This window comes from Triticum aestivum, chromosome 3B (genome assembly GCF_018294505.1).
Source record: "Triticum aestivum cultivar Chinese Spring chromosome 3B, IWGSC CS RefSeq v2.1, whole genome shotgun sequence".
Taxonomy (NCBI): Eukaryota; Viridiplantae; Streptophyta; class Magnoliopsida; order Poales; family Poaceae; genus Triticum; species Triticum aestivum.
In genome coordinates, this window is record NC_057801.1 from 677,821,580 (window position 1) to 677,835,791 (window position 14,212).

Sequence of the window (14,212 nt, forward strand, 5' to 3'; positions counted from 1 at the left end):
AGGAGATTGGAGGAGATGCTCAGTCCCGCACAACAAGTTAGTGACGCTCCAAGCAGAGGGATATCTTCCCCCGGCCTTCATGGTCCTGGTTCGAGCCGGACTGGCCACCTACAAAGGTGGGAAACAGGCGAAGAGCGCCCCCAATCCCTCCAAAGGAGAGCGGGTGTGCTTCGTCTCCTAATTAATAAGGGGACTCGGATTTCCTATACATCCGTTTCTCCGGGGGCTCCTGGAGTTCTACGGACTCCAGCTTCATCACCTTCCACCTGCCTCCATTTTGCACATCGCGGGCTTCGTAGCTCTGTGTGAGCTATTCTTGGGCATTGAGCCCCATTTTGCGCCATGGAAGAGGTTGTTTTGCCTCGTACCCCGCTCTCACGAGGGGTTGATATATCAAGTGGGCGGAGCCGAAATATGGCGCATCGCCGGGACCGGATACCTGTCCGGGACCCCGAAGAAGACGTCCAAAGATTGGCCTTCGGAGTGGTTTTATATGGAGGAGGCTCCACTGCCGGATCCAGTCCGGATCGGCCTTCCGGAGTTCAGCAACGCTCCCCTGAAGAAACGCCTAAGTTGGCGCCCACGGAGCCCTCGACGAGAAGATGATAGTAGCGTCCATTACTTGATGGGCCGGATACGGCTGCTAGCCCATTCCGTATTAACCATGATCGGAGTCATGGCCACATGCATTATGCGTGGGGTGCAACCGCTCCAATATATGGGCCACCCCATGTGGGACTTCAATGGAGACGACGACGCCACCCGTCACGGCTGCAAGGGACCTGGCTCGGCCGACGATCTAGTGAAGATCCTGTCTGGCTTATACAAGGGGGAGAAGGAGGACTTCCTCCGCACGAATCCTCTAAACGGATTTTCCATGAACAACCCTCGGAGCAGGGTAAGCGGTCGCATGCATATCTGAACCGTGCCTTTAAAGGCAATTGTCTTATTGTATGATTTTGACACAGGAACTGCGTCGGGATGTGGAGGGCATAAAAAGCCCAACCCCACAACCCAAAGACCCAGAAAGGTCCCTTGATCCGGCCTCCGGAGAGGATCCGGACTTAGCGGTGGAACTAATCGACGGGTTGTATCACCAGCTCAGCATAGATAATGCTTTAGTCGCCATTATGGCTGACTACCCTCGTTTGTGTCTGGCTTCCCCGGTGAGTACGACCAAAGTCCTGGCGCCGTTACTTCTTTAATGCTTAGTTCTGACCATCGTGCACCAATGGTGTTCGACAGGAAGCGCCTTTACGGCAGGAAGTCGAGCCCGCGGCGACCGGCCAACAAGGGTCAGTCCGGCCCAGCAGGCGGAAGAGGAGTGCGACGCGAACTGAAACATCGCCGCAACGGTACCGAGCACCGCTATTTTTTAAGGGAAGGATTCCCGGGAGGTATATTCATGCTCATAACTTTTCAAGAAAGAGCGGTCGTCGGACAGTGTTCGGAGAGGTTGCCAATCAAGCCTCTGCCAGCCATGCTCCAACGCATGGCCCGGAAGGGGAGGCGAATACAAGGCATGAGTCGGACGCTCCTCCGACGGAGGATGCCGACAGGCTGTCCGCCACCCGGTCTGAGGTGGAGAGCGCCATGAATCACAGGCGTCGCCGGACAGTTCTTCGTGACGTGTGTTTCTCCCGGGAGGCGTTAAATGCCTTTGATGCGGGAAACGCGCACCTCCGTGCCGCTCAAGATGGGTTAACCAGAGCCACGGAGCAGTATGTGAAAGACATACGTGTAAGTAATTTTAATAGTTATATATGCCAGTAGCCCCCCAGACTTAAAATGGTTAAAATAACTGATTTAAGGATCAATTTTTATGCAGGATCTTACGAAGAAGAATACCCATCTGTCCCAGGAGCTCCAAGAGTGCAAGGCCCAACTTGAGGCCGCACTGGCCGCCACAGGGGGAGCCACAGAGACCCCCGCTGGTAAGACGTACTTTGAAAAGATAATTAATTAACAAAATGCGGCGTGAAGCTGACAATAATATTGCAGAGGGCGCCAGACTAGATCCGGACAAGCAACAGCTACTGCGTCAGCTAAAGGCTGGCGAGAGGGTGCTTATGAAGGTGCAGTAGGAGAGAAACAAGCTCCAAGATGCCCACACCCAGCTAGGAGAAGAGCTGAAAGGTGTTCGGGCCCAGCTGTCTGGCTCCTTGAAGGAGAATCAGCGACTTCGTCGCGGCATTTATAGTAAGTGCTTGAGAAAATTCCTTTGAAAAGAAGAATTCGACGAGGAAGTCGTTTGACAGAAATATCTTTAGGTGTGCTCACAGGTCGCCCTGCGGAGGAAATGCCTGGGTCAACAGGTGACCAACTTCCCGAGCTGGCGCAATTGTTCGAACGTGTTCGGCAGGCAATGAGTGGCGTTGTTCAGGCTTTATGGCCATCCGTCTCCCTACCCGAGGGCCTTGGTGAGCTTCCTAAGAAGCTCCAGGGAGCACGGCGACGCCTCCGTTTGTGGAAGATATCGGCCTGCCGTCAGGGCGCCAGGGAGGCCTGGGCCATGGTGAAGACACGCTACCCGAAGGCTGACCCAAACCACATGGCCAAGGTCGGACCTGCGGGGCCTGATGGGAAGGAGATCCCTGTGAGCTTGATGTATGGCCAAGTAGAACTGGCCGCGAAATATTCCCAACAGGACTGTAAATTAGACAGCCTGTTAGATGGGATTGAGGAGGAGTACAATCAGTCAGTTTGACGATGTAATTTGAAATGACACGTAAGATGCCTTCTAGCTGGATTGTAGATCATTTGTCTTTGCGGACCGTTTCGCTTCAACCTCGGGATCCAACAGTCCGGAGTGTGTCCGAATACCCTTACAGTTATAAAAGAACCGGGGCATGCATGGAGACAAGGCATCAGGGTCATAATTTCTTTATCAGACAAGTGCCCAACTAGTTATGTTATATTACATGGTTAGTAAGAAACATCTTCTAGGGAGAATAGTTCCGTTAAGGGTTCCTTTCCCTCGGAGGCATGCCCTAAGGTGCAATGCTGGACTGCGAAAATAGCAGAAAAAGCATCTCGGGGCTTATAAATAAGTAAGTAATAAATCATCTTTCAAGTCACCGACCGAATATTCTCTTAAGAACGCTAGCTTTCGGCTTCACCCAGTCTGAGGTACACATCCGGCTGACCCAGCAGTAACAATCGCAGAGGTGCTCCCTTTACCTCCTAGCCGAACAATCGGGAACGTAGGGGTAAGCACAGGAGCCAGGCAACCCAGCTTGGCCAAAACTTAAGTCATATCGATGCATATAATGGTGAGTAAAAGGTACATGCGGAAGTATGACGCATGTATTGGGCGTGAAGCCCATATTAATAAGCTTCTGGTAAAGAAGCCCCCAGGTATAATGAGTGCTAGGAGCACATCAAGTGTGTGCGAACAAAGCGCAAATCAGCCTATAAAAGGTATTGAAAAAAAAGTGGGAAGGAGGGGGACAAGAGACAGTAAAAAATATAAAAGGTGGACGGGGGAGTGAGACGAACTCTGAGTCCGGTGTTTAGGCGTAGAATCTTCAGAGACGGGCTGCGTTCCATGGGTTCGGCTCGACTCGGTTGTCAGATGCTTTACGTAGATGGTATGCTCCGCCGGTCAGGACTTGGTCGATGATGAAGGGACCTTCCCACTTGGGCTTAAGTTTGTCCTTTTTCTTGTCCGGCAGGCGTAGAACGAGTTCGCCGACATTGTAAGTTTTGGCCCGTACTTCTCTGCTTTGATATCTTCGAGCCTGCTGCTGATAGAATGCGGAACGAGCCTTTGCCACGTCCCGCTCCTCCTCTAAGGCGTCCAAACTGTCCTGCCGATCCAACTCGGCTTCTCTTTCTTCGTACATGCGCACACGAGGTGAGTCATGAATTATATCGCAAGGCAGAACTGCCTCTGCGCCATACACCATGAAAAATGGTGTGAATCCAGTAGTTCGGTTTGGCGTGGTCCGCAGCCCCCAGAGTACGGAGTCGAGCTCCTCTACCTAGTGTGTGTTAGATTCCTTGAGGGACTGCACTAGTCTGGGTTTGATGCCGCTCATTATTAGACCATTTGCTCGCTCGACTTGACCGTTAGTTTGGGGGTGATAGACTGAAGCGTAATCGAGCTTGATGCCCATGTTTTTGCACCAGAGTTTAACCTCGTCGGCAGTGAAGTTCGTGCCGTTATCAGTGATGATGCTGTGGGGGACGCCAAAACGGTGTACTACCCCGGATAGGAAGTCTATCACCGGTCCGGATTCTGCCGTTTTAACCGGCTTGGCCTCAATCCATTTGGTGAATTTGTCCACCATGACCAATAAGTATTTGTGCTTGTAGGTTCCCCCTTTAAGGGGTCCAACCATGTCAAGCCCCCAGACCGCGAACGGCCAGGTAATGGGTATAGTTTTGAGGGCGGTGGGTGGCATGTGGCTCTGATTAGCAAAGAGCTGGCAACCGACGCATCGTTGGACTAAGTCCTGAGCGTCTGCCCGGGCTGTCAGCCAATAAAATCCTGTACGGAAGGCCTTGCCTACGAGTGCCCGGGCTGCAGCATGGTGCCCGCCGAGTCCGGCGTGAATTTCAGCCAGGAGATTCCGCCCCTCCTCTTTGGAGATACACCTTTGAAGAACTCCGGTTGTGCTTTTCTTATAAAGTTCTCCCTCATGGACCTTGTAGGCTTTAGATTGCCGAACTATGCAGCGGGCCTCATTTTGGTCTTCGGGAAGTTCCTGCCGAATTAAGTAGGCTAGGAATGGTTCTGTCCACGGGGCAATTACTGCCATTATTTCGTGAGCTGGAGGTGTTATTTCGTTGGCTGAGCCGCCGATTGTGTTAGAATGGTCTGAGTTCGGTGATGCAGCTGGCTCCGGATTGTTATTTCCGGACTCCTCTTCCCATAACACGGATGGCTTGAAGAGCCGTTCCAGGAAGAAGTTTGGAGGGACGGCGTCTTGTTTCGCGCCGATGCATGCTAACACGTCTGCTGCCTGGTTATTATCCTGGGCTACATGGTGGAATTCGAGTCCTTCGAACCGAGCTGACATTTTTAGGACGATGTTGCGGTAAGCTGCCATTTTTGGATCTTTGGCATCAAAGTCTCCATTTACTTGGGATATTGCGAGGTTTGAATCCCCACGCACCTCTAGGCGTTGAATGTCCATGGAGATTGCCATCCGGAGGCCATGTAGAAGGGCCTCATATTCGGCTGCGTTATTGGAGTCCATGTACATTATTTGAAGTACGTATTGGATTGTGTCTCCAGTTGGGGATGTCAGGACGACGCCAGCACCCAAGCCAGCCAACATTTTGGATCCGTCGAAATGCATGATCCAATTGGAGTATGCGCCGTACTCTTTAGGGAGTTCGGCTTCGGTCCATTCGGCGACGAAGTCGGCCAGAACCTACGACTTTATAGCTCGCCGTGGTTTATAGGTTATGTCAAATGGTAAGAGCTCAATAGCCCATTTTGCAATCCTGCCCGTTGCGTCGCGATTGTTTATAATATCGTTGAGAGGTACTTCGGAGGCCACCGTTATGGAACACTCTTGAAAGTAGTGTCGCAGCTTCCGGGATGCCATGAACACCGCATATGCTATCTTTTGATAATGTGGGTACCGGGACTTGCATGGAGTTAGAACAGTGGATACGTAGTACACTGGTTTTTGAAGAGGGAATCTGTGCCCTTCTGTCTCTCGCTCGACGACGAGTACCGCGCTGGCAACTTGATGGGTTGTTGCGATATATAATAACATAGGTTCGCCCAGGTTGGGCGCGGCCAGGACCAGATTTGTTGCCAGTATGGCCTTTATTTCTTCGAGTCCGGCTGTGGCAGCATCCGTCCATTCGAAATGTTCGGTGCGCTGGAGGAGGCGGTAGAGGGGCAGAGCCTTTTCTCCCAAACGGGAGATGAAGCGACTTAAGGCCGCTACGCATCCGGTTAGTTTTTGTATTTGCTTGAGGTCTTTTGGAATATCCAATTGTGACAGAGCTTGGATTTTGGCCGGGTTTGCTTCAATTCCTCTACCGGATACGATGAAGCCCAAGAGCTTTCCGGCTGGCACGCCGAAGACGCATTTTTCCGGATTGAGCTTAATGTCATATGCTCGGAGGTTGTCGAATGTCACCCTCAAGTCTTCTACTAGAGTTTCAATGTGTTTGGTCTTGACGACCACATCGTCTATGTATGCCTCTACTGTTTTTCCTATTTGGGTAGCCAGACATGTTTGAATCATGCGCTGATATGTTGCACCGGCGTTTTTGAGTCCGAAGGGCATTGTGTTGAAGCAGAATGGCCCATATGGAGTAATGAATGGCGTTGCGGCCTGGTCTTTCTCCGCCATCTTGATTTGATGGTATCCGGAGTATGCGTCGAGGAAGCACAATGAATTGTGCCCTGCGGTAGCATCGATGATTTGGTCAATGCGAGGGAGGGGGAAAGGGTCCTTTGGACAAGCCTTGTTAAGGTCTTTAAAATTGACGCAGAGGCGCCAGGATTTGTCCTTTTTTGGTACCATTACTAGATTAGCTAGCCAGTCCGGATGTTTTATACCTCTGATGAATCCGGTTTCTAAGAGTTTGGCTAGCTCTTCTCCCATTGCCTGTCTTTTGGGTTCGGAAAATCGCCGAAGAGCTTGTTTGACCGGCTTGAATCCTTTTAGGATGTTTAGGCTGTGCTCTGCCAGCCTGCGTGGGATTCCTGGCATGTCTGAAGGGTGCCAGGCAAAAATGTCCCAATTTTCCCGAAGGAATTCTCGTAGTGCGGCTTCGACATCAGGACTTAATTGTGCCCCAATGGAGGCCGTCTTTGTGGGGTCCATTGGATGGACCTGAAATTTGACTATTTCGTCTGCTGGTTTAAAAGAGGTGGACTTGGACCTCTTATCGAGTATCTCATCATCCCTATCCACCGTGGAGCGCAGCGTAGTTAGTTCCTCTGCCGCTAGGGCTTCGGACAATGCCTCTAGGGCTAGTGCGGCTGTCTTATTTTCAGCACGGAGTGTTGTATCTGGATCACTGGCAAGAGAGATTATCCCATTGGGTCCGGGCATTTTGAGCTTCATGTACCCATAGTGGGGTATAGCTTGGAAGATTGTGAATGCCTCTCGCCCTAACAAAGCGTGATATCCGCTGCCGAATGGGGCCACTTGGAACATGACCTCCTCGGACCTGTAATTGTCCGGTGAGCCGAACACTACATCTAGTGTGATTTTTCATGTGCAGCGTACTTCTCGACTAGGGATTATCCCTCTGAAGGTTGTGCTGCTTCGCTCGATGCGGCCCCAGTCAATATCCATTTTTTGAAGGGTTTCCTCATAGATGAGGTTTAATCCGCTGCCTCCATCCATGAGTACCTTGGTAAGGCGAAAGCCGTCCACTATCAAACTGAGGACCAATGCGGCTGGTGCTCTAGCTGTTCGGAATTTAGGTTCGTCGCTGGCGTTGAAGGTGATAGCCGTGTCACTCCATGGATTTGCTGTTGCTACTTGGTAGACTTCGGTGAGGCCGCGGATTGTTCGTTTTCGCATGTTATTTGATGCGAAAGTCTCGAAGACTGTTAATACCGTACCGGTACTGCTGGGCTGTTTGCCCGGGGCTAAAAAGCCTTCGCCACTTTTGGCCACCTGCCGTAGTATCCAACATGCTCGGAGGTTGTGTTTTGGAGTGGCGCCCTCCGTACTGTGGATTTTGCAGGGTCCGTTGAGCCAGCCCTCCAGTACGGTTCCATGCCCTTTAGGGGGTCTTTGCTTTTTGGTTTTTAACCCAGGTGCTTGAGTATGGTGCACCCTTTTACTTCGGACTAGGGTTGTGGTCAAGGCCGGACTGTCCCAAACCTAGTTTCGGTGTTCCTGGCACTCTCTACCGCACAGTATTTTTGTACGATATTCGCTAGGTCGATGAAGCGTGTAACTTCGCGACGACTTATGGCGTTCATGATTCCCTTGTCCGTGCAATTGTTGCAGAAAAATGAAATCGCGCTTTCTTCGCAGCAGTCGTTTATCCTATTCATAACCAGGAGGAATCTGGCCCAGTAATGATGTACTGTTTCATCGGGCTCTTGCCGTATTCGAGATAGATCGCTTATGTTTGGGTGGGCGGGTGGAATCAAGTTCGGAACCCCGCCCGATCTGAGGCTCAAAGGCCAAGAAGTTTCCGGATTTGGAAGCTTGACTTGATGGATGCTTTCCAACGAATCTAGTCTGATGCCTGACTCTAAGTTCAGTATTTGATTAGCGTTCGTCCCTTTGCGGGAATCCGGCTTGGAGGGATCAGGAATCCGGAGATAGTTGGTTTTCAACATAGAAGAAGGGTTGCCGCATTGTTCCTCTACCACGACAACGTGGTGGGTGGCCTGAGGAGAGTTAATCTCTCTCAGATCGGGTTTAAGCCCAATCTGATCGTAGTCTGTAGCGACTCCCAGGGCGGCGATGCGATCCAAGAGCTCGTTTACAGAGGAGAGCTCAATCAGATCTAACTGCTCGGCGAATTCCGGGCTGACGTGAAGATCGCTTTTGATGACCTGAGAGGTCATCGTCGGAGCGGTGGCCGAACGGGCGGTCATAAGAAAACCACCTAGCCGGACAGTTTGGCCGGTGGCCAAAGCTCTCTTGACGACGGTGCCGTCTTTAAAGACGGGAGAAGGCATCCTTCCTGATCGCGACGGCACAGAGGAACTCTCAATGAAAGCACCAATGTCGGTGTCAAAACCGGCGGATCTCGGGTAGGGGGTCCCGAACTGTGCGTCTAGGCGGATGGTAACAGGAGACGAGGGACACGATGTTTTTACCCAGGTTCGGGCCCTCTTGATGGAAGAAAAACCCTACGTCCTGCTTGATTTATATTGATGATGTGGGTTACAAGAGTAGATCTACCATGAGATCAAGGAGGCTAAACCCTAGAAGCTAGCCTATTGTATGATTGTTGTTCGTCCTATGGACTAAGGCCATCCGGTTTATATAGACACCGGAGAGGGCTAGGGTTACACATAGTCGGTTACAAAGGTAGGAGATCTACATATCCGTATCGCCAAGCTTGCCTTCCACGCCAAGGGAAGTCCCATCCGGACACGGGACAAAGTCTTCAATCTTGTATCTTCATAGTCTTGGAGTCTGGCCGATGATGATAGTTCGGCTATCCAGACACCCCCTAGTCCGGGACTCCCTCAGCTAGTGAGACCAAGCCAGCGACCGTGTCATATGCTAGTCTAGTTGGCTGAGCGTCCACATAGCACTTTCGACTAGGGACCTTTTAGGACAATCATCATACAATGCATAGCCCCACAAACAAGTCACATACTTGCTGATACACATCATTGATAATGTCCAAGGACTATCTTTATTCATAAACACATAGGAAATATCATCATACATGATTGCCTCTAGGGCATATCTCCAACAGTCTCCCACTTGCACTAGAGTCAATCAAATAGACATCAAATGCCCATAGCTCTAACGTGCCCCTCATGCTTGGGTTGTGGAAGCGGCTTAGTCAACGGATCTGCAACATTTGCATCTGTGTGAATCTTGCATAACTCTATATCACCGTTCTTTACGATCTTTCGTATCAGGTGATATTTCCGGTCTATGTGTCTGACCTTGTGGTGATTCCTCGGTTCCTTGGCTTGTGCAATGGCACCAGAATTATCACAATAAAGGTCCAACGGTTTCACCGAGGCTGGGAAAATACCAAGATCATCCAAAAAATGCCGGATCCAAACACCTTCCTTTGCAGCTTCACAAGCCGCAATGTATTCGGCTTCTGTGGTAGAATCGGCCACCGTATCCTACTTGGAACTCATCCAGTGCACTGCTCCTCCATTCAGGACATACACGAATCCAGACTGTGATCGACAATCATCTCTGTCGGTTTGGAAACTAGCATCGACGTAACCCCTTACGACAAGCTCTTCCTCACCTCCATAAACTAGGAACATTTCTTTAGTCTTTTTCAAGTACTTCAAAATAGTCTTCACCGCTGCCCATTGACTCTCACCTGGTTTGGTCTGGTATCTACTTGTTAGGCTTATTGCAAAAGCAACATCAGGCCTTGTACATATCATGGCATACATGATGGATCCGATTGCCGAGGCATACAGAATCCTACTCATCCTGCTTCGCTCATCAGATGTCGAAGGACTCTGAGTCTTTCTTAGCCTTATACCATGTGAGAGCGGCAAGAACCCTTTCTTCGCCTCACTCATGTTGAACCGCTTCAACACTTTATCTGTGTACATGCTCTGGCTTAAGCCAAGCAGCCTCCTCGATCTATCTCTATAGATCTTAATGCCTAAAATATACACTGCCTCACCAAGGTCCTTCATCGAAAACTTGCCATTCAATGATCCCTTGACCGAGTTTAGCATCGAAACATTGTTCCCAATCAATAATATGTCATCCACATACAAGATCAAAAACACTATCGAGCTCCCACTTAACTTCTTGTATAAACAAGAGTCCTCTTCGCTTTTGATGAAACCGAGACTAGTAACGACCTCATCAAAATGTATGTTCCAACTCCGAGATACTTGCTTCAACCCATAAATGGATCTCTTGAGCTTGCATACCTTACTAGTGCTAGTCGGATCGACAAAACCCTCGGGTTGTATCATATACACGTCCTCGGTTAAATTTCCGTGAAGGAAAGCCGTTTTGACATCCATCTGCCATATCTCGTAATCGAAATATGCAGCTATAGCTAGTATGATCCTCACCGATTTCAGCATCGCTACCGGCGAGTAAGTCTCGTCGTAGTCAATTCCTTGAACTTTTCCATAACCTTTAGCGACAAGCCGTGCTTTGTGGATCTGAACATTTCCATCCACGTCGGTTTTCTTCTTAAAGACCCATTTGCAACCAATGGATGTTACGCCAGGCGGCGGATCAACCAAGTCCTAGACTTGATTCTCATCCATGGACTTTAACTCGGATCGCATGGCCTCCAGCCATGCCTCAGAATCTGGGCTCACCATCGCTTCCGCATATGTGGCTGGCTCGTCGCTTTCTAGCAACAATACATCGTGCACTCTGCGCAATCTTTCCAACCTCCGTGGTTCAGGTGCCGCTTCCACTACAGGTTCCCTCACTGACTCCGGTATGATCTCATCACTAGCCGAGCCGTCCCCGAGTGGTCCTCAAATTTCTTCGAGTCGGACCATCCTCCCACTGGCCTCCCGACTGAGAAACTCTTTCTCAAGGAAAACCCCGTTCCGAGCAACAAACACTTTGTTCTCTTCCCGGTTGTAGAAGCTATATCCCAAAGTTTCCCTTGGATATCCCATGAATATGCATTTATCCGACTTGGGTGTAAGCTTGTCTGACATAAGTCGCTTGACAAATGCTTCATAACCCCAAATCTTTAGAAAAGACAAACTGGGACTCTTCCCAATCCACATCTCATGTGGTGTCTTGTCTACGGATTTTGATGGTACCCTATTAAGTGTGAAAGCTGCAGTTTCTAGAGCGTATCCCAAAATGACAAGGGTAAATCCGATTTGCTCATTATAGACCGGACCATGTCCAACAAGGTCCTATTCCTCCATTCGGACACGCCGTTTCTCTTTGGCGTACCCGGAGGTGTGACCTGAGGTACTATACCTCGACTTTTTAGATGATCATCAAACTCCTGGCTCATGTACTCACCTCCACGATCAGATCGTAGAAGCTTTATAGTCTTGCCAAGCTGATTCTCAACTTTGTTCTGAAATACTTTGAACTTTTCAAAAGTTTCCGACTTGTGCCTCATCAAATAGATATATCCATATCTACTCAAGTCGTCGGTAAAAGTCATGAAGTACTGATAGCCACCTCTAGCAGTTGTGCTCATTGGACCACACACATCACTGTGTATAAGCTCCAACAGCTCGGATGCCCTCTCGCAACTCTTTGCGAAAGGAGACTTAGTCATCTTGCCGAGCAAGCATGATTCACATGTCTTGAATGACCCGAAGTCGGACGAAGTTAGGAGCCCATCATCATGGAGCTTCTTCATGCATTTCAGACTAATGTGTCCAAGCCGGCAATGCCAGAAGTATGTCGGATTTATCTCATTAGGCTTATGCCTCTTGACATTCACGTTATAGACCGGTTCCTGTTCTAGATTCAATATAAATAGCCCATCAATAATGGGTGCATAGCCGTGGAACATACCATTCAAAAATATCGAACAACCATTGTCCTTTAATTTGAATTCATAACCTTGACTAATCAAAAATGAGGCATAAATAATGTTCCGACTAAGTGCAGGAATGTAATAACAATTAGTCAATTCCATAATGAATCTAGAAGGAAGCTGGAGCTGCATCGTGCCGACCTCCAACGCAGCAACTCTTTCTTTGTTGCCGACCCTAATGTCAATCTCCCCTTGTGCCACACGCCTAGTTCTTACCAGCCCCTGCATCGAGTTGCAAATATTAACAACCGATCCGGTATCAAATACCCAAGAGCTACTAGGTATGTCAACAAGGTAAATGTCTATAACATATGCAACAAGTGTACCTTTGTCTGAAGCAGCATTCCCGGCCTTCTTGCCATGCTCTGCAAGCCACTTGCTACAGTTCCTCTTCCAGTGACCGATCTCCTTGCAGTGAAAGCAAACGGTCTTCGAGTCTGGTCCAAACTTTGGCGCAACGGCGGAGGTTACCGTCTCCGTGCCCTTAGCCTTAGCCTTTTTCTTGGACCAACTCTTCTTAAACTTAGCCGATTTCTGCACCATCAACACTTGATGCGTGCCTTTCTTAATGTCCTGCTCTGCCAATTTGAGCATCCCATGCAATTTAGTGAGCTTATTATCCATGCCATGCATAAGATAGTTCGAGATGAACGTCACATAGCTAGGTGGAAGAGAACCCAGAACAGCATCAGTAGCTAGCTCATCCAAGAGCGGGAAGCCCAAACGATCCAAAGCTTGCACATATCCGATCATCTTGATCACATGTGGGCTCAGTGGATCACCTTCCTTCAGCTTGCAATCCATCAAGGATCGCCAGACGTTGAACCTTTTGGTCCTAGCCTGTGTCTGAAACATGCTCTTGAGACTCTCGATCATATTGTAAGCCTCAACATTTTCGAAATGTTGTTGCAAATCGGGCTTCATACAAGCCAACATCAGACAGCTAATCTCCGTTGATTCATCAACGAGTTTCTGGTAGGCATTCTTAGTTGTGGCATTAGCATTATCGGCAGGTTCCTCTGGAAGTGGATCCTCTAGAACATGTTTCTTTTTTATCATGCTTGAGAACAATTCTCAAATTTCTATACCAGGTGGTAAAGTTTGTTCCATTCAGTTTATCCTTTTCCAGAGTTGATTTCAATGCAAAGTTGGGTTGAGCAGGTGGTGCCATTGATCTACAACAGAAAATATGCAATCACTAAGCATTGTGTTTATGTAGAGTAAATGGCCTAAACAGAAATACTCCCACTGAAGTCAGCATCCCTCCGCAAACTCTCAGTGATTCAGGATCCGACTAGCGCATGCGACTAGTGAGCTTTAGCATCACTGCTAGCCAACATACCTATCCGGTAAGCAACTCTTTGCTAATCGTATCTCTATACAACTCCTGTCGGTCGAGAAGGTATCTCATACCCCGGCTCCCAACCTTCTTTGCCACAAGGCCCAAAACCGTTTTGATAGCCTTGTCAAGTTAACCTGATGCAGTGCATGTCCGTGTCCAACACGAACCCTTCAGTTCAAGGACACCCAGCAGCACCCCAATTTTATGAGCCCACTACTAGACGTACTTGACGTGCGAAGGTGCAACATCGGGAATGGCAATTTACTTGATATTCATGAGGGATCATTCTACCATTCTAACATGCATAGAATCAAAGAAGCATAACAATCACAAATATAACACATATTGTGAAATAGTATGGCTCTTTCATGGACGTTCTTCCAGGTCGGCTCCGACTTTGATGACCATCTACGAACTCCATCTTGTTTGTCACGCTGGGACACCAAGCCACCAACCTGATCTCTATTATCCAACTACTACAACTACTAATGAATTTTACATAGAGTCACAAGCAGACACGCAGGTCGTTATACAATATAATGACAGCAGCTGACAAATATGACATGCAGGCCACGTATAAATTACACACATGCATCACATACACATGAGCCATACTATTCACATCAAACCTGCAAAACAAAGTTATGCATATAATCGCATTCTACCGGTTTGTGTGTCGGGTACGAAATACGCGGCACTACGCAGATGGCGGTCCCGCTGGTGGAT